Below are 19,424 nucleotides of genomic sequence, written 5' to 3' on the forward strand. Positions count from 1 at the left end.
AGGGTTCTACCTAATGGGTGTTACCTAAACGATACAAGAGTCGACGGATGGAGCAAGGAGAGGAGCCATGGATAGGGGTAGATGGCGATGCCTGAGGCGATCGACTTACAGGTAGACGGAGATGCCTGAGGCGATCGACTTACAAGAGGATGGATGAATGTGTGCTGGTTCTGTTAAGTTTTGAAAATGATTACTCGACCTTTGGATCGAGCTTTTGATCTTGTTTTGAAATGATTATCGGATGTTCATTTTAATTCTTGTATTAACAGATGAATAAAGAATGAAAGAATAAATATTATACACTTTATGGGATAAGGGTACATTTGTTACGAATGGGGATGGTTCATGGCAATCAAACAATAAAAATATATGCCTCAATCATCATACAAGTAGGCAACAGTTATCAATCAAATCAGACAAGTAAACAGGTATATAATCAAATCAAAGAATCAAAGAGAGATATAACGGAGCATTAAACAAGGCATGGTAAGTATGAACATGTTAAACAATCAAGCAATAGTAAGCATGGATGAAAGAAACAAGTATAACAAATGACAGATGGATCAGACAGATGAAAAGATGCAAAAAAGGGTCCACTAAAATAATTAAATCAAGAAATGAGGTAAGGATCAGATAAAATCAAGATAAAAGGCCTCTAATACATGGCCTATGAGATGAACAAGGGAGGACCAAAAGATCTCTTCAGTTGCCATAAGCAATCCCTAAATCAAACATTGATCATAAAGAAGTCAACTGAAAATCCGAGCCAACTTAATAAATATCAAATAAATAGCAAATTAATCAGGAAAATTATGAAAAATTAAACTAAGTAAGGTGGGGTCAGGAAATCATCTTCCCCCAAAAAGATTTTAAAAATAATGAAAATTAGTACATGAATTAATTGAAATAAAACAGAATTCAAACCAAAAGTCAATCAACAAAACTAGGTTAAAATTAAATCAAAAATAAATTGAAAATGTGAAATAAAAATCCAAGAAAAAGTCAGGTTGACCATGGGGAAGTGGTCAACCGTCATCCCAAAAATCAGAAGCTGAAAATAATTTTAAGTTATAAAAATAAAATCAAGAATCAAATGTATGCTAAAATGGACCACTTAGAATGAATAATTAAAATAAAATATTAATACTAAATAAATGCGAAAATAAAAATTAAATAAAATTAAATAAGGCATCAAGCAATATGGAAAATATTTTTGAATATTTTTATGAACAAAGAAAACATTTTAAATTAATTAAAATCAAAACAAAAATAAATTGGGAATTAAAAAAATAACATGAAAAAGGGGGGTGTATTAGCATTTATGACTGAACTGGAAATAAGTGATGCGCTGATGGGCCATGAAAGAGGGGCGCTAAAAGCAACCAGCGAAGGCCCGCGATCCAAACCAACATTAAATCTGGGCATGACATGCTTAAATGAACATTTTAATTAAGAAACCATGTGAACATTTATCAATTGGTCACTTTCACTTAAGTCACTAAAAGACAAAACAGAACGGACGGGCAAGATTAAAACAGAGGCGATAGATCCAAGGGCTCTCAAGACGACATGCAGTCATCTTCTTCCTTGAGCCAAACCCTAACCATAATCATGCAGAAAACGCAGGAAATGCAGTGTGTTTCTCTCAACTTCAACAGAAAAATACGAACACCATAGTGCATCAAAAAAACATGAAACAAAGCCCAGATCTCAAGTACAAAATGCGATGATTAACGTGGTAACTTCTTTTAGGTGAAATGGTAGCTTATTCATGGATAAAAGTTAGCAGCAAGGTGCCAATATGAACACGGACATGAGCAAAAAATCAACAACACAAATCAATACCATGAACAATGCCTCGTACTGAGGGCTTCAGAAGTAAGCATAAGAGCATGATTAGAATTGTAAATAGTGATGAAACAAGCATGATAATGAGCATAGATGTATCAATAAAATGGCTATGGAAATGGAGCAAGAGAGTTACGTAGTGGAAGTCTAGTCCACTGCTTCTTGACTGTGGAGAGATTAGAAGAAAATGATGCTTCCTTGGTGCTTCAAGAGCTTCACCTCAAGACCTTGCTGAGAAATAAAATCTTACCTCTAATGAACCTTTCTCTTTCTTGCTCGAAAATCCACTGCCCTCCTTTCATGCTTAGGGTTTCTTGCTTTAAGTATTGTGGGTCAAATACTCTTTAATGGGCTCTGAAATAATTTGTTTATCCATGAGCAAGTGATGCAAGTTGGTGAGGTGTATTAGGAATGGGAAAGAGGCCACGTGAGGTGCTGAGACAAGGCCAATGTTTCTTATTTTGGCAAGGCTTCTAGGTGAATGGAAAAAATGATGTATGGCCAAATAAGGAAAACAAAACATTGGCTGTGGAGGTGCATTTGTGCAGCATGGATTGGTCTGGCAGCAAGCAAGGAATCAATTCAAGGTGGTGACGTTGTGGCAACATAACTTGATGAACAAATCACCAATTGAGGAGATAATGCAAACAGTAGAGAGATAATATGGAGTATGGCATGTTTCATGTTGAGCATGGGTGGAAATAATGAATGGAAGAAGATGAAAAAGGGGCCTCAAGTTCCTGTCACACCATTGCAAGATTGGTTGGGTAAGTTAGGCATAAATGCTGAGCACAAAAATCAGGTCTAAGTGATGACGTTAAAGGTTAATATCTTGCAAATGAAACATCCTATGAGTCTCATTCCAAAGGCATCTGAAAGATGGCATATTGGAGAGTATATTTGATGTTCAAAGTTAAAAGAAATGGTGAGTAGAAGTAACCTAAAAAGAGGCCTAAAGTTGAGCAAAACTGAAAAAATGCAAGGTTGGCCAAGGTAGCTTGAAATCTGCCTAGAAATTTCAAGTCATGGTACCAACTTTAAGTGAGTGTATCTCTCAAACTATGGATCCAAATGAGATGACTCCAAAGGGAGGTGAAAGAGGACATGACAAGGTAAATTTGTAGTGAGGAACATATTTTCAATTGGTGCCTTGAAGTGCAAGAAAACAGGCCAAAAAGTTTTGACAAAATTTAAAGATTTTTTAGACTTAGAAATTTTTCTAAGTGACCTAAAAATATGCCCTACTTTGACCAAGCATGACTTTCTCAATTTTGATCCAAATGGAGCAAACTTTATATTTCTAGAAAGCTTGAAACAAGAGGAACAACTTTCATTTTGGAGAAATTTTCAAATGGAGCTTTTATCTTGATGGAAAATGGGCTTAAAGTGAGTGCAAAATCATAAAACTTGCCCAAAATAGAAAGTCAACCATTTCCAAATTAAGTAACTTTTCCAATTCCTGATTAAATGATGAATCCATGATCCAACCTTGATCAAATTTCACATGTAGGCTCCCCTAGGCATGAATTTTGAGATTCCACTCTCAAAAAGTCAGGAGTTGACTTTTCTGGCCCCACAGTTGACTTTTCCCAAACTGTTTGATTCCCGATTCCAGTGATCAATTGAAACACTTCTGGCTCAAATTAAAAACTGATTTTTTGTATGTAGACCCTTGTGGACATATGGAGGGCCATGGAAAAGAGTTTAACCCAAAGAATCAGAAATAAACTCATTTTATACGAAACCCTAATTTTAGGGCAAAATTGATCGGGAATTGATTGCACTGCTTGCCAATGGATCTTTCTGATATAATTGTGAGTCTCCCTAGGCCAAGATGACTCTCCAATCATGACATGGATGAGCTCCTCTACTTCCAACCAAACATTGCCTGTTTCAGGTAGCCATGAAACCCTAATTTCCTGATTAAATCCAGATGAACACTCTGATAGCTCTGAATCCTTCACTGATGAACTGAGGACCACAATAAGATACCTGGAGCACCCTGAGACCCTTGAGACTTGTATACTTAGAGAATGAAGTCCAATTCTCAATCTTGCTTTGTGTGGGCTCCTTCTGTTAAGGAGCGATCAATCAAAACCTGATTTCCAAGTCACTAATGCAGTATGCAATGAGTATGACCTAGTATGATGCCAATGAAGTGTGAAACATAATCCCATGTTTCCAGGAACAAATGTAGGGTAAATTTTGGGGTATTACACCAGTTCACCAACAACGTCAACAACAACTACAGCAAAGAACGAACAACTACAATAACACCAACAATAATCAACAACAACCAAACTTCGAGAGGAAAAAGGTCTCTTTTGACCCTATTCTTATGTCATACGTCTAACTTTATCTGCCTTTGGTTCTCAAGAACCTTATCCAACCAAGAAATCCGCCACAAATTCTAGAACCACATCCATGGTGGTATAAGCCTGAACTCCGTTGCGCCTTTCACCTAGGAGCTCCTGACCATGATATTGAGAATTGCTACTCTTTGAAGTATGAGGTCCAAAAGTTAGTGAAGAGTGGGATAGTATCCTTTGAGGACCGTGCGCCAAATGTGAAAGCTAACTCATTGCCTGCTCATGGTGATTCCTCTGTTAATATGGTAGATGGTTGTCCAGGAAGTTTCCGAGTGTTTGATGTGTGACATATTCATCGATCCTTGGTATAAATGCACAAGACCTTGTGTACCATCAGTGATTATGAGCACGACCATGCCGGTTGTGCAACTTGCAGTGTCAACCCCCGTGGCCGTCCGATCGTCAAGAGAGATATCCAGAAGTTTATGGATGAGAATGTAATCAAGATTCAACAGTCGAGGGATATAGATGATGTCAGTGTTATATTACTAGTATTTAAGACCCCTGAGCGGGTAGTGATTCAGTTTGACAGCAGTAGCAGTAACATCGTTGATAGATTGGTCTCGTTGTTAGTAATACGGTTAGTGGCCCCCGTCCCGTATGCATCCGCTAGAGTTGTTTTGTATCAGTATAATGATACTATGTTGGAGAATGGTCAAGAGGTTCCGTTGCCTACGGCCAATTCTGTTGTAAACATTGTCGATATAGCAAAGGTGACCCGTAGCGGTCGTGTGTTTGGACCTGTCTTTCCAAAGGAGGGGATAGAAGATGTGTCTATTGGTAAAAAAGTTGAGGTACCCGTAGTGAATCCGGTTAGCGCTCCAATGTGTCAGTCTTGCGAGTCTAGAAAATTGAAGCCTAACGATGATGATGAGGTACTAAGATTGATAAAGAAAAGTTAATTCAATGTGGCGGAGCAACTGCTCCAGACTCCTTCGAAGATTTTGGTGTTGTCTCTGCTTATGAATTCTGAAGCGCACAGAGAAGCATGGCAAAGAATGTTGGTGCAAGCTTACGTAGAGCATGATGTAACTGTGGATCAGTTTGACCACATTGAGGCTAACATCACTTCCTGCAATAACTTGAGCTTTTATGATGAAGAGCTTCCTAAGGAGGGTAGAAATCACAATCTGGCACTACATATATCGATGAATTGCAAGGAAGATGCATTGTTAAATGTATTGGTTGATACCGGTTCTTCATTAAATGTACTCCCCAAATCAACTCTGTCAAGATTGACGTATCAAGGCGCTCCTATGAGGTACAGTGGTGTGATCATCAAAGCATTTGATGGTTCTCACAAGACTGTTATTGGTGAAGTGGACCTTCCAGTAGAGATAGGTCCGAGTGATTTCCAGATTACTTTCCAGGTAATGGATATCCACCCGGCCTATAGCCGGTTGTTGGGAAGGCCATGGATACATGAGGCTGGAGCTGTTACATCCACTCTGCACCAGAAGTTGAAATTTGTGAAGAATGGCAAGCTTGTCATTTTTGGTGGAGAGAAAGCACTTCTGGTAAGTCACCTGTCGTCTTTTTCATATGTGGAAGCTGAGGAAGAGGTTGGAACTTCGTTCCAAGCCCTATCTATTGCTGAAGTGAAGAAGATTGGGGCACCCATGTCCTCTTTCAAAGACGCTCAAAAAGTTATTGAAGATGGCAGTTCAGACCAGTGGGGTCGTATGGTAGAGGTCGCTGAGAACAAGGATAGAGCTGGTTTGGAATTCCAACGAGGGTTGTCTTATGTAAAAGCTGAAGATGTGTAACATAGTTTCTGTAGCAGAGGGTTTATCCATGGTAATGAACAACACTCAGCTGCCGTGATCGAGGGTGATAAAGATGAAGATTGCACCAATTTTGTGATGCATGGAAAGGCTTGCAACAATTGGATCGTTGTTGATGTTCCTATTATCGTCCATCACTCTAAGTAACTTGTTTTTATCATTTGAGAAAAAAATATTTCTCCTATGCCTAAGGGAGAAGTGAACATGGTTGGGCATATTTCAAATTAATCATCAATAAAATGCAATTCTATTCATCCACATCTATGATGTTTTATTTTTACTTTTTGCTTTTCCGAAAATGGTAATCACATAAAACATGAATAAATAAATAATAATTGTCCATCTGCATGATATTTGGTCACAATTCACTTCTCTAAAATCAAAATATCAAATCATTATGGAGGTTGGTTTCTAAACCCATTGAATACAATGATCTTACTCCTTCTCCAAACTTTGAATTCGTTGTGTTTGAGGATAAGGAAGAAAGTGATAAAGAAGTGTCTGATGAATTATCTCGTCTACTTGAGCACGAGGAAAAAGCCATTCAGTCGTTCGAAGAGCAGATTGAGTTAGTCAATTTGGGTTCCGAAGATGATGTGAAGGAAGTCAAGATTGGGTCTCAACTGTGTCCAGGTTAAGAAGGGGTTAATTGATATTCTTCGAGAGTATTCAAATGTGTTTGCTTGGTCCTATCAAGACATGCCTGGTTTGGATTCTGAGATTATGGAGCATAGATTACCGTTGAAGCCAGAATGCCCGCAAGTCAAGTAGAAGTTGAGAAGAGCTTATCCTGATATGGCAGTGAAGACCAAAGAAGAAGTGCAAAAGACGATTGATGCCTGTTTCCTTATTACTGCTGAGTATCCGCAGTGGGTGGCCAATATTGTACCCGTTCCTAAGAAGGATGGAAAAGTCTGTATGTGTGTTGATTATAGAGATTTTAACAAAGCTAGTCCAAAAGATGATTTTCCTCTGCCACACATTTACATGTTGGTAGATAATGCAGCTAAATTCAAAGTCTTTTCGGTTATGGAAGGATTTTCTGGATATAATCAAATCAAGATGGCACCCGAGGATATGGAGAAGACCATATTCATTACACCCTGGGGAACATTATGTTATAGAGTGATGCCTTTTGTAAGACCCTAATTTTGACCCCAAGATCCCTCATGGCATCATAACATTGCATTTACATTGCCTCAAGGATCATAAGCATCTTGGCTCCTTACCTTTAGGGTGGGATTTCTCTTGTGAGTGGTTTGAGATCACCAAGCATGCTTTAATTGTATATTATTGCTTTTCTCATTTTTATTCACTAACCAAAAGCACAAAAATATGTCATTAACATCTCTTGTTTGTAGCTTGAGTAGTCACAAGGTCTAAAGCTTCTAGGAGATCCTTTGAGCAATGATATGGTCAAGAGAAGATGAAAGCAAGCATGGTAATGGTTCCCAAATCTCTCATCCATCAAATATGCCTCCCAAGTATCTCAATTCATCATTTTTATCAAAGCAAATCAAAAGGCTTGAGGTTTGTTTCCCAAGGAAACCCTAATTCATCTATTCATCAATTGTGCCTTGCTCATGAAGCAACCTCAACCCATGGTCAAATACAATAAAGGGAAGTTCTTTAATTCATCATTTCATGTATATTTGAACTTACTTGAGTGCCCTCAATCATCAATTCATCAAGATATGAGTTTTGGACTTGAGAAGTTGATCAGTCAATTCATCTGACTATTTTGAACTACATTGAGACCTAACTTTTTATATGTTTGTCAAATGGAGATGACCCCAAGAGAAAAAAGGTTCTTAAGGACCATATGAACAAATTTCATTTTCATCAAAAATTAATTTGAAGTTGGAAGGTCATCATCCATTCCAAGACATTATAGGTCATTTTGACTGAAACCCTAATTTTAGGTCAACTTCCCAAGGACATAACTCCTTCATTTTTCATGATTTGGAGGTGAGACCAAGTGCATTGGAAAGCTTAAGATGTCTACTTAAAATGTTATGTTGAGAAAAATTGCAAAATCTCAAAATAAATACATGTGATAATGTAAAACATTATAGGTCACTTTGGACCAAATGCATTGAAATGTGAAAAAGTCCAACTTCAAGTGCCCATAACTTCTTCACCAAAAATCCAAATGATGAAACATTTAAGTCCAAACTAAGTACCTTGAAAAGATCTACAACTTTCGTGTTGAAGCTTTTGACATTTAAAGCTTGCATCATTGAAACAGAAGGGCTTGAACTTTGGCAAATTTTGGAAATTTCACATATGCATGTTTTGCACCCTACACTTCAAGTTCAATTTTCATTAATTTCCAAGGCCCAAATGGAGTTGTGATCAACATGACATTTGTTCCTTATGCAATAAGCTTTCCAACCATTACTCATAAGGTTGCATTTTAATTTTGGACATGGCATTTTTGAAGACTTTAATGTAATAGTGCATTTTGTGAAAATCATTTCAAATTGCCATGCATGAGCTCATACAGTCCAATTTGCACGTCCATTCTCATTCCCTTTGACATAAGCTTGCAATTCCAAGTGGAATTGGGCCCTCCATGCGCCTGTACAGGCCCATGTATGGAGGCCTTTTCCATCCATGCACACGATTTGATCATGCAACTCAGCCTTGCTCAGCTATAAATACAAGGCCTTGGCTTCATAATTTCTCAACCTTAAGGCGCCCCAATTGCTGCTGAACTCAAAACTCAACCCTCACTAAAGGAACTATTCCATTTTCTCTTCAATTTTTCAGATCTGAATTTTGATTTCCTTGATCAATCTTTAGATCTCAAAGTTCCTAAACCTTCTCCTCTTGATCCATAGTACTAACTGTTTGCAAAAGAATCCAAAGATCTTGACTCAAATCCTTGCAATTCACAGGTTTTCTTCAATTGTATTTTGCTTCGAACCAGCTTGTATATTGATCTATTTGCTTTGTTCTTATGTGATCTGAAGTCCTCTGCATAGAGGCAACATTATTGTGCTTTCAATTTTTGAAAATCATGAAGTTCATATGAACACCACAAAATTTCCACCTCTGATTTCTCTCAATCTAGAGATCTAGAGTGGAATTGAGTGGTACAGGGGTGATGTACATCACCCCAGCTTTCGAATGGTACCTGGATCGTGCATTTTGGTTGATGTTTTCATTTCTGCAAATTTTGGCTTGGCCAGAAGTTGGCCGGAGAAGACGGTGGCATGTTATGACTTTTCATAATGCCACATGTGATGCATTGACCAAGGAGCATGGTAGGCGCGCGTGTTTGGACTCTTTGATCTGCCAGCTCAATTAATGAGCTCAGATCCAATGGCTCACGCTTTTTCTTATTTTTTAATTTCTGATTTTAATTTCTTTTAATTCCATTTTATTTCTAAAGTTCATATCTCTCTCATTATTGGTCCAAAAATTATGGGACCAATTGCATTATTTCTCTTTTAATTTCTAGTTTCTAAAAATGATTTTCAATATTTTTTATTTTATCATTTGATATTTTTTTATGAATTTTCTCTTTTTTGGTTATTTTTAACTCATTTTAAATAGTTTTTGATATTTAAAAAATACAAAAATATTTTCTCAACCTCTTTGAATGATGATGGATCTATGAAAAATATTCTCATCAATTTATTAATTGATTTGAGATTTATTTGAGACTTTAGTTTAATTAGGTTATTTTTATGCATTTTTAATTGATTTAAAATAGTTTTTGACTTCTAAAAATGATGAATTTTTTTGTCAAACTTTGTTTGACCTTGTTGAACTTGGGATAATTCACTTGGACTTTTCAAAGTTGATTTGAAGTGAATTTAAAGTTTGACCTTTCTTTTATTATTTTAATTCAAGTTTTATTTTAATATTGAAAAATACCAAAATATTTTATTTGTTTCTTGACTTCTAATCTTCATTTTGCTTCTGTTTTCTATTGTTTGACCTTGATTTTCTCTATCTTTGGTCATTGCTTGTTGATTAATACAAAATATTTCATTTAATGCACTTTATTTCTTCATCTTCTTCTTCTCCTTCTTCTTTTGCTTTTTTGATCAATGAGTTAAAGATTGGTGGTTAGCATTGATACATGGAGGTTTAATCTTCCTTGATTCAAATCTAATTCATCTTGATCATGGATCAAGTGAATGGCTTTGCATTAAGGATAGATTGCTTCCTAAATCATGCAAAGGACCTAAATCAATACAAGATCATTTCTCATCTTCTTTTTGGCATGGCAAGTTGTTGGAGTTTGATTAACTAATCAAGACCTCTAACTTGTGTTGTTGCCTACATTATTATTGACCGGCCTCAGATAGTTGTGACTTCTACATAAGTCCAATTACGATTGCTTAACATAGCGCTAAATTGCCTTATGGCACACTAACTCTAACACTAACCATTAACCATTAACATTTAATTCCTGCTCTTTACATTTATGCAATTTACTATTCTTGTACATATTATTCATTTGCTTTTCCCCCTTTGCTCATTTGAGCACATGTTTATGTTAATACAATTTGCCTTTTGCTCACTTGAGCACATAATGGTGTATATATTATTGTGCTTGTGTTTTGTTTTGATTGTTGTGGACCAAATGCAAAGAAATGGACAAATGGACTTAGTTTCTAGGACATTCCCTATGCAAAATTGGAGTAAAAGGGCCTTAATGTTGAAGATGGATTAGAAGAATCAAATCTCTAAACTCATTCTTGTCCATTCTTGATTTACTTCATAGAATTCTTTGATGTGTGTGCTTTTGTGCTAGGGAATCCAATGTGAGCCAAAGTGAAGAACCATTGCCATGTTCATCCAAAGTGAAAGATACAAGAGACATTCGAGGGTCTTCTAAGAGCTTGTTGGATTGTGTTGATTGCTTGAGCTTACAATTATTTTGCTTGCATATTCCAAAGGATGGGAGCTACTTGGATCATCAATATGGTCTCAAGAGAGGAACTCCATGTGGTTTTATTTCTTATCCCTCATCTCTTGTATGATTAGGACTTTAGCCCTTCTTCTCCTTCCCTCCACTCTAACCCAAGCCAAAATTTTTGTGCAAACCTTTAACACTTCTTTTCAAACATTAGAAACCTAAGCTTTATGCTTTTGATTTTCAAACTTTCTTTTCATAACACTTATTTAGCATTGAACTTTTAAGTCAACTTTGACCATACTTTGTAAATACTTTTCATTGGTAAATATAACCCATTCAAATACTTTTGTGGTTTCAATGGCCACTTTCTTAATCAAAATTTTTCATAACCTTTAGCTATTAGGTTTGAGTTATCCTTGAGGTAGATATAATACTCACCTATATCCTTAGTGATGGACAATGAGACTTCCATGCTTATTATAGGGTTAACCCCTCACTAGCATGTTGAAGTCATCCTCGCATGGTGGATTTTTGGTTATAGGTTGAGTTTTCTCCCTTGGATATCAAAAGACCTTAAGGCTTTTGGACCAATCAATTCACCAACTTGTTTTGAGATTTTTACCCCGAACTACGAGGTTTTGATCCTAATCTTTTTTAAGATGGTACGTAGGAAATGGGTTTATCCATCCAAACACAAAAATGTAAATAACTTGTATATTCTTTTCTCATCTCTTCAATCATGTTTGCACAAACAAAATTTTCACAAAATACCAACCTTACAACAAGTGTGAAAAGGGCTCCCTAGGAGTACCTAGGATGTTTTGGGTGCTTAAAACCTTCCCATTGCATAACCAACCCCCTTACCCCGATCTCTGACATTTTTACTAGTTTTTGATTCGATAAAACTTTTAGGTTTTTGTTCGCTTTCTAACCATTCCTTTGGATAAATAGAAGTGCGGTGGCGACTCGACTTGTATGGTTTACCTTAGATTTAGTCAATATCTCTAATGATAACGAATACCCCGCTACAGAAAAGTGGCGACTCTGCTGGGGATACATTGCTTAGTGGGTTTTGCCTACTTTTCATATATGTTGTATTGTTGTGTATATTATTTTGTGACATATTTTTGTGCAATTTGGGATTACTCTATTGTATGTAATGATTGAATTGCTTGAATATTAATTCCTTGTATGCTTGGTGATCTTTGTGAGATGAGTTCTATACCCGAACTTGAGTGCACTTAGGATAGGAGAATGGCATAGTCTTGTAGACTTGTGTGGAGTTATTCCTTAGCAAGTTGACTTGCAAGCCCATTCACTTGGTGGAGGTCATGTTGGGATCAATAATGTCACACAAGTAGTTGTGGTTAGACATTACTCTTTCCAATATAGACCTTAGAAGCCAAGGACCTTAATTTACCAAGCCCATCTTGGCCTATTTTTAGGATGTAGTGTGAAAGTCATTCAAGTGTATGATTTGATACGATTGTTACGTGATACTACACTCATAAGAGTCTCTCTTGAGAATATTTTTGGAATATGAGTAGTCGTTTATCCGATAATATCCGAAAGATGGGATGATGACTATGGGAACCTCTTATAGAACATGTTTGACAGGTTTAAACCCTAGTACACTCCCTTTGGGTGGTTCTTAATCGGAACTCCATGCTCGTGACTTGCAACAAACCCTTGATTCATGGTTGATCCGTTCTTGTATCCTTAATATCAATGGAACTTGGGTGTTGATAAGGTGAAAACCATAATCTACCAAAATGGATGATTGATATTAAGGATGACATGATCCATCCCATGACCTTTGTTTGGTGTGTTTTGCTTGATCCTTGAGTGTGATTGTTGCATTCATGCATTCATGCACCCATTTGCATCCATGTCATCAATAATGAGAAACTTTTCAAGGAACTTAAGAGGTCTATTTGCAAATATTCAGACATGGAAAGACAAAGAAGGAATACAAAGAAGTACAGTTTCAGACAACCCGACTTGAAAGAGCTAAGGAATTTGACATCCTATGTACTAGATCCCTTGGGTTTCAAGGCTCGTTATGGGAAGATTCTATTTGTTCTGACTACTCAAGTGGACGAAGGATTGATGAGTGTATTGGTGCAGTTTTATGATCCCTTGTACCGTTGCTTCACATTTCCAGATTTTCAACTTTTGCCCACACTTGAGGAGTATGCCTACCTTGTGGGTATACCTATTCTAGACCGGTTGTCGTTCAGTGGCTTAGAGAGTGTTCCTACTTCTCAAGAGATAGCCGATATGTTGCATATAGATGAATCTCTGGTTGGTGCTCATATGACTACCAAAGGTGGAATTCAAGGTCTCCCTTCTGAGTTCCTCATTGCTCAAGCTACTATGTATGGGAAGGCCATGAGTGAGGACACCTTTGAGGCCATATTTATACTTCTCATCTATGGGCTAGTGTTATTCCCCAACATCGACAAGTTTGTAGATGTGAACGCTATTAGGATTTTCGCTACTCTTAATCCCGTTCTGACTCTGTTGGGTGACACTTACTTTTCTTTGCATATGAGGAATGCAAAGGGTGGTGGTACCATTGTGTGTTGTTTGCCCCTGTTGTACAAGTGGTTTATTTAGCACTTGCCACAGAAGGTCGCCTTCAAGGAGAACAAAGGATGTCTACGGTGGTCTACGAGACTTATGTCTCTCACTAATGATGACATCTTTTGGTACAATCGTGTATACGACGGTATGCAGATTATCGACTCTTGTGGTGAATTCTCCAATGTGCCTCTTCTTGGTACATGTGGTGGGATTAACTACAACCCTATTTTGGCACGTCGTCATCTTGGGTTCCCCTTAAAGGAAAAACCCAATAACATTCTGTTAGAGGGTGTGTTCTTTTAGGAGGGTAAAGATCCCCAAGGCTTGAAGAGCTGGATGGTCCGTGCTTGGCGCAAGATCCATAGGAAAGGAAGGAAGGAGCTAGGTCTGAAGAACTGTATCGCTTTGGAGCCTTATACTTCTTGGGTTAGGAGGAGAGCTTCTGAATACCTCATGCCGTACGAGTATCTGAGACCTACACCTTTGGTCGTGGCTGGGCCTTCAACCCTCCCTGACCAAGGAGTAGAGGAGTTGAGAGACGAAGACCGTTCATGTGCTTGGATCCGTGAACGAGAGGAGTTACTTCAGCAGATCAGGGAGAAGGATGCTTTGATAGAGTTCCTCGAGAACCAGGTTATAGATGATCCTGATGATGCATGGACTTCTCTACTTCCTCAGTCTTCCAAGTTTTGGAAGAGGAAGTATGATCGACTCGCCAAAGAGAAGGCAAACATGGAGGCAACCTACGAGAGGGAGGTGAAGAGGCTTCATGCATCTTATCTTCCAGTCTCCAGAGCTTTAGATGATTGCTTCTAGGGTTCCATAGGATGTTCATTTTCCTTCTCTCTTGTATTGTATTTGGTTACCAATGTTGTACTTCTTTGGTGTAAAAATATTTTCCAGATATTATTGATGTGATATTTCCATATGTGATAAATGTTTAATACTTCCAAAATTTGCAAATAGGACTCTAAAGTTCCTCTGATATAAAAATTAAATCATATGCATTGCATGCATCATGTGCATAAGCAGGTTTTACTCCAGGCTTCTTGATCTATGGTTTAACTCTGTGTTCTTCATTTATTTTGAAGACAAGCTGACTCACCGGTACTACACCCGAGCCAATGCATCAAGACTAATGGATCATTTGGAACAAGAGAACCGTGAGCTTAAGGAGGAAGTAGCCAGATTGACTGCCCTAATGGAGTCATTCATGGCTGCCCAGAGCCAGTCATCTCTGACACCTTCAACTCCTCCCCAGAGGACAGTCATCTCCGAGATTGTCTCATCAACCATGCCTGCGTCCAGCGCCCACTTCACCCCAACAGCCATGCCAGCCGGATTTCCGTGGGGGATGCCTCCCAACTTTATGCCTGATGGTCCTGCACCCGCCTTTGCTTCTCTGCCGGCATCTAGCCCGGTCCTAGCTGTTCCTCCTCCTGTCGTGCATACTATGCCCAGAGTAGACGACACCATCTATCATTCTGAGCCGTCTGAGGGCCCGGATGTTTATGAAAAGATGCATGCTATGAATGATCAATTTCTTGAGCTCCGCAAGGAATTGAAAATTCTTCGAGGAAAAGACCTTTTCGGCAAGTCTGTTGTTGAACTCTGTTTGGTCCCTAATGTCAAAATCCTTGTAAAGTTCAAAGTACCTGACTTTGAAAAGTACAAGGGAAATACTTGCCCTCTCAGCCACCTGGTCATGTATGCCAGGAAAATGTCGACTCAGACCGACAACAACCAACTTCTCATTCACTACTTCCAGGACAGTTTGTCCGGTGCTTCCCTAAGATAGTATATGGGCTTGGATAGCGCGAACATCCGATCCTTCGATGACCTTGGTGAGGCCTTCGTCAAGCAATACAAGTATAATGTGGATATGGCTCCCGATAGGGATCAATTAAGAGCCATGTCCCAGAAGGACAAGGAAACTTTCAAAGAATACGCCCAGAGGTGGCGAGAGGTAGTAGCACAGATTGTGCCCCCGCTGGAGGAGAAAGAGATGACCAAGATCTTTCTGAAGACCTTGAGTTCTTTTTATTACGAGCGGATGATTGTCAGCGCTCCTTCTGACTTCACCGAGATGGTAAATATGGGGTTGCGTCTGGAAGAAGGAGTCAGGGAAGGACGCCTGACCAGAGAAGAAGGCTCTTCTACCAAATGGTATGGGACGTTTGGAAAGAAGAAAGATGGCGAGGCACATGTTGTGACCTCCCATGTTAAAACAAGAAGACCCTCAATGAGGAGGAAGGTCGTGCGTCCTGTCGGTAACCAGTATCAGGTGGCTCACATAGCACCTGTTTTCAGAGATAATCAGCAATATCTACATCACAACAATAATCAGCAACAACAACATCCGCAATATCAACAACAACAGCACCGTCCTCAACAACAGGCCTACCAGTCTTGAAACAGTAATCAAGCCAGTACAAGCTATGAGAGGAAGAGGGTCACCTTCGATCCTATTCCTATGACTTATGCCGAATTATATCCCTCTTTGATAGAGAGGACATTGATTACTCCACGAGACCCACCGGCTATACCTATCAACCCTCAGTGGTGGTATTAACCCAAATTACATTGTATTTATCATTTCGGTGCTCCCGGACATGACGTGGAAAACTGCTACCCACTGAAGACCAAGGTTCAAGACCTTATGAAATATGGTATTCTGTGTTTCGAGGACGTAGGTCCTAATGTGAAGAAGAACCCATTGTCCGAGCATGGGAAGTCTGTCAACATGGTCCAGGGTTGCCCTGGTAAATACAAAGTCAAATATGCCAGCCATATTCGACAATCTCTGGTCGAGATGCACAGACTGCTGTGTGAGTATAGTCATTACGAGCACGACCATGATAGATGCCGAGTTTGCTCTGTCAATCAAAGAGGATGTCGCCAAGTGCGCAAAGATGTTCAAGAAATGCTGGATGAAGGAGTCATTGAGATACTTCAGAATAGAAATGTTGATGAAGATGCTGATGAAGTCAATGTAATTTCTCCGGTATTTCGGATCCCTGAGCCTGTTATTATCAAGTACGATGGTAGCAAGCAAAAGGCTTCTCCTTCGTTGACCATTAAACTAGTTGGCCTTGTGTCATACTCTTCTGAGAAAGTAGTTCCATATCACTACAATGCTATAGCATTGGAAGATGGGAAAGAGGTGCCCCTGCCCTCTACCTCTGTTGTTAATATTACCGACGTCAGCGGCCTGACCCGTAGCGGTCATGTCTTCTCGGCTCCTCCGAAACCCCAAGCTGATGTCCGAAGGGCCGATGTTGCTGATTATGCTGAACGCCCGGTTGGGAATGCTGTGAACGCTCCGAATCCGGCACTTGTTGCCAAACCTACCTCTATGTTGAGAATTTTTGTCTCTGTTAGCCAGAATGGCAATACGAAAGAAGACTGTGATGAGATGTTGAGGCTCATCAAAAGAAGTGAGTACAACGTGGTAGACCAGCTTCTACAAACGCCATCCAAGATCTTTGTACTATCCTTGCTGATGAATTCAGAACCACACCGAGAAGCTCTGCAGAAGGTGTTGGATGTGGTTGTAGCGGGGTATTCGTTACCATTAGAGATATTGACTAACTCCAAGGTAAACCATACAAATCGAGTCGCCACCGCACTTCTATTTATCCAAAAAATGGTTAGAAAGCGAACAAAAACCTAAAATTTTTATCGAATCAAAAACTAGTAAAAATGTCAGAGATCTGGGTAAGGGGGTTGGTTATGCAATGGGAAGGTTTTAAGCACCCAAAACATCCTAGGTACTCCTAGGGAGCCCTTTTCATAAGTGTTGTTCTAGTCTAAAGGGTGTAGGTATATCTAAAGTACTATTTACTAAAAGGAAGGTTAAAAGAAAATGACTCGCAAGGATGTCGCATCCACTGCCTACATATCTCATCTGAGTATGAGAATCAGAGTCTTCGTAGCTCAGCTACCTATGGGTTAAAGAGAAGTGTGCTCGGTGAGACGTCACTTCTTATGCCTACGTATCTCATCTGGAATGAGAATCAAAGCAAAGCGTAGTTCGGCTAACTACGGGAACAAGGGTCTCGATTGCAACTAGGGCAAGGGAAAGGGAGGATTAGTTGTTAGTCGTCAGTCAAACTCGACAAGACATCGCGTCTCGTGCCTACGTATCTCATCTGAACATGAGAATCAGAGTTATCGTAGTTCGGCTAACTAGGGGTTAAGGATTGCCATCTGAACATGGACTTACAAAAGAGGACACCAGTTGTGTCAAAGGAGGGTAGGCAGTGTGTTCAACGTCCTAGTAGTAGGTGTCGCAGCTCGCTGAATCGAGTCTTAGGCAGTTACCTCTTTGCAATAGAACGGACTAACATGCCACAAGATCGGAGACGCACGGAAGGTCTAAAAGTGGGGAAGCTCTGCTCTAGAGTTGTCATGCAATATGGACCTATGTGTTAGGATTTACAAAGGGGAACATCTACCTAATGTTAGCATGCAAAGAATAAGGGGATTCTACCTATGTTATCATACAAAGGGTTCTACCTAATGGGTGCTACCTAAACGGAACAAGAGTCGACGGATGGAGCACGAAGAGGAGTTACGGATAAGGGTAGATGGTGATTCCGGAGGCAATCGACTTACAGGTAGATGGCGATGCCTGAGGCAATCGACTTACAAGAGGATGGATGAATGCGTGCTGGTTCTGTTAAGTTTTGAAAATGATTACTCGACATTGGATCGAGCTTTTGATCTTATTTTGAAATGGTTATCAGATGTTCATTTTAATTCTTGTATTAAAAGGTGAATAAAGAAATAAAGAAATAAATATTATATACTTTATGGGAGAGGGGTACATTTGTTATGAATGGGGATTGTTCATGGCAAACAAACAATAAGAATATATGCCTCATACATCATACAAGTAGGCAACAGTTATCAATCAGATCGGATAAATAAACAATATATAATCAAACCAAAGAATCAAATAATGGAGCATTTAAACAATGCATGGGAGTATGAACATGTTAGATAATCAAGCAATAGAAAGCATGAATGAGAGGAACAAGTATAAAAGATAACAGATGAATCAAACAGATGAAAATATGCACACGAAGGGTCCACTGAATAATTTAATCAGGAAATGAGGTAAGGACCAAATAAAATTACATGGCATATGAGATGAACGAGGGAGGATCAAAAGATCTCTTCAATTGCCATAAGTAATCCCTAAGTCAAACATCGATCATAAAGAAGTCAACTTAAAAAATAACAAATAAATAGCAAATTAATCAAGAAAACTATGAAAAATTAAACTAAATAAGGTGGGGTCAGGACATCATCATCCCCCAAAAAGATTTTTAAAATAATGAAAATTGGCATGTGAATTAATTAAAACAAAACATAGGTCAAACCAAAAGTCAATTAATAAGACTAGGTTAGAAATAAATCAAGAATAAATAGTAAATTAATCAAGAAAATCATGAAAAATTAAACTAAATAAGGTGGGGTCAGGACATCATCATCCCCCAAAAAGATTTTAAAAATAATGAAAATTGGTACGTGAATTAATTAAAACAAAACATAGGTCAAACCAAAAGTCAATTAATAAGACTAGGTTAGAAATAAATCAAGAATAAATAGTAAATTAATCAAGAAAATCATGAAAAATTAAACTAAATAAGGTGGGGTAAGGACATCATCATCCCCCAAAAAGATTTTAAAAATAATGAAAATTGGCACGTGAATTAATTAAAACAAAACATAAGTCAAATTAAAAGTCAACCAACCAGACTAGGTCAAAAATAAATCCAAAATAAATTGAAAATGTGAAATAAAATTCCAAGAAAAGGTCAGGTTGACCATGAGACAGTGGTCAACCTTCATCCCAAAAATCAAATGCTAACAATAATTTTAAGTCATAAAAATAAAATCAATAAAAAAAAGTGTGTTATAATGGACCATTTAGAATAAATAATTAAAATAAAA

Source organism: Lathyrus oleraceus, chromosome 3, assembly GCF_024323335.1.
Source record: "Lathyrus oleraceus cultivar Zhongwan6 chromosome 3, CAAS_Psat_ZW6_1.0, whole genome shotgun sequence".
Taxonomy (NCBI): Eukaryota; Viridiplantae; Streptophyta; class Magnoliopsida; order Fabales; family Fabaceae; genus Lathyrus; species Lathyrus oleraceus.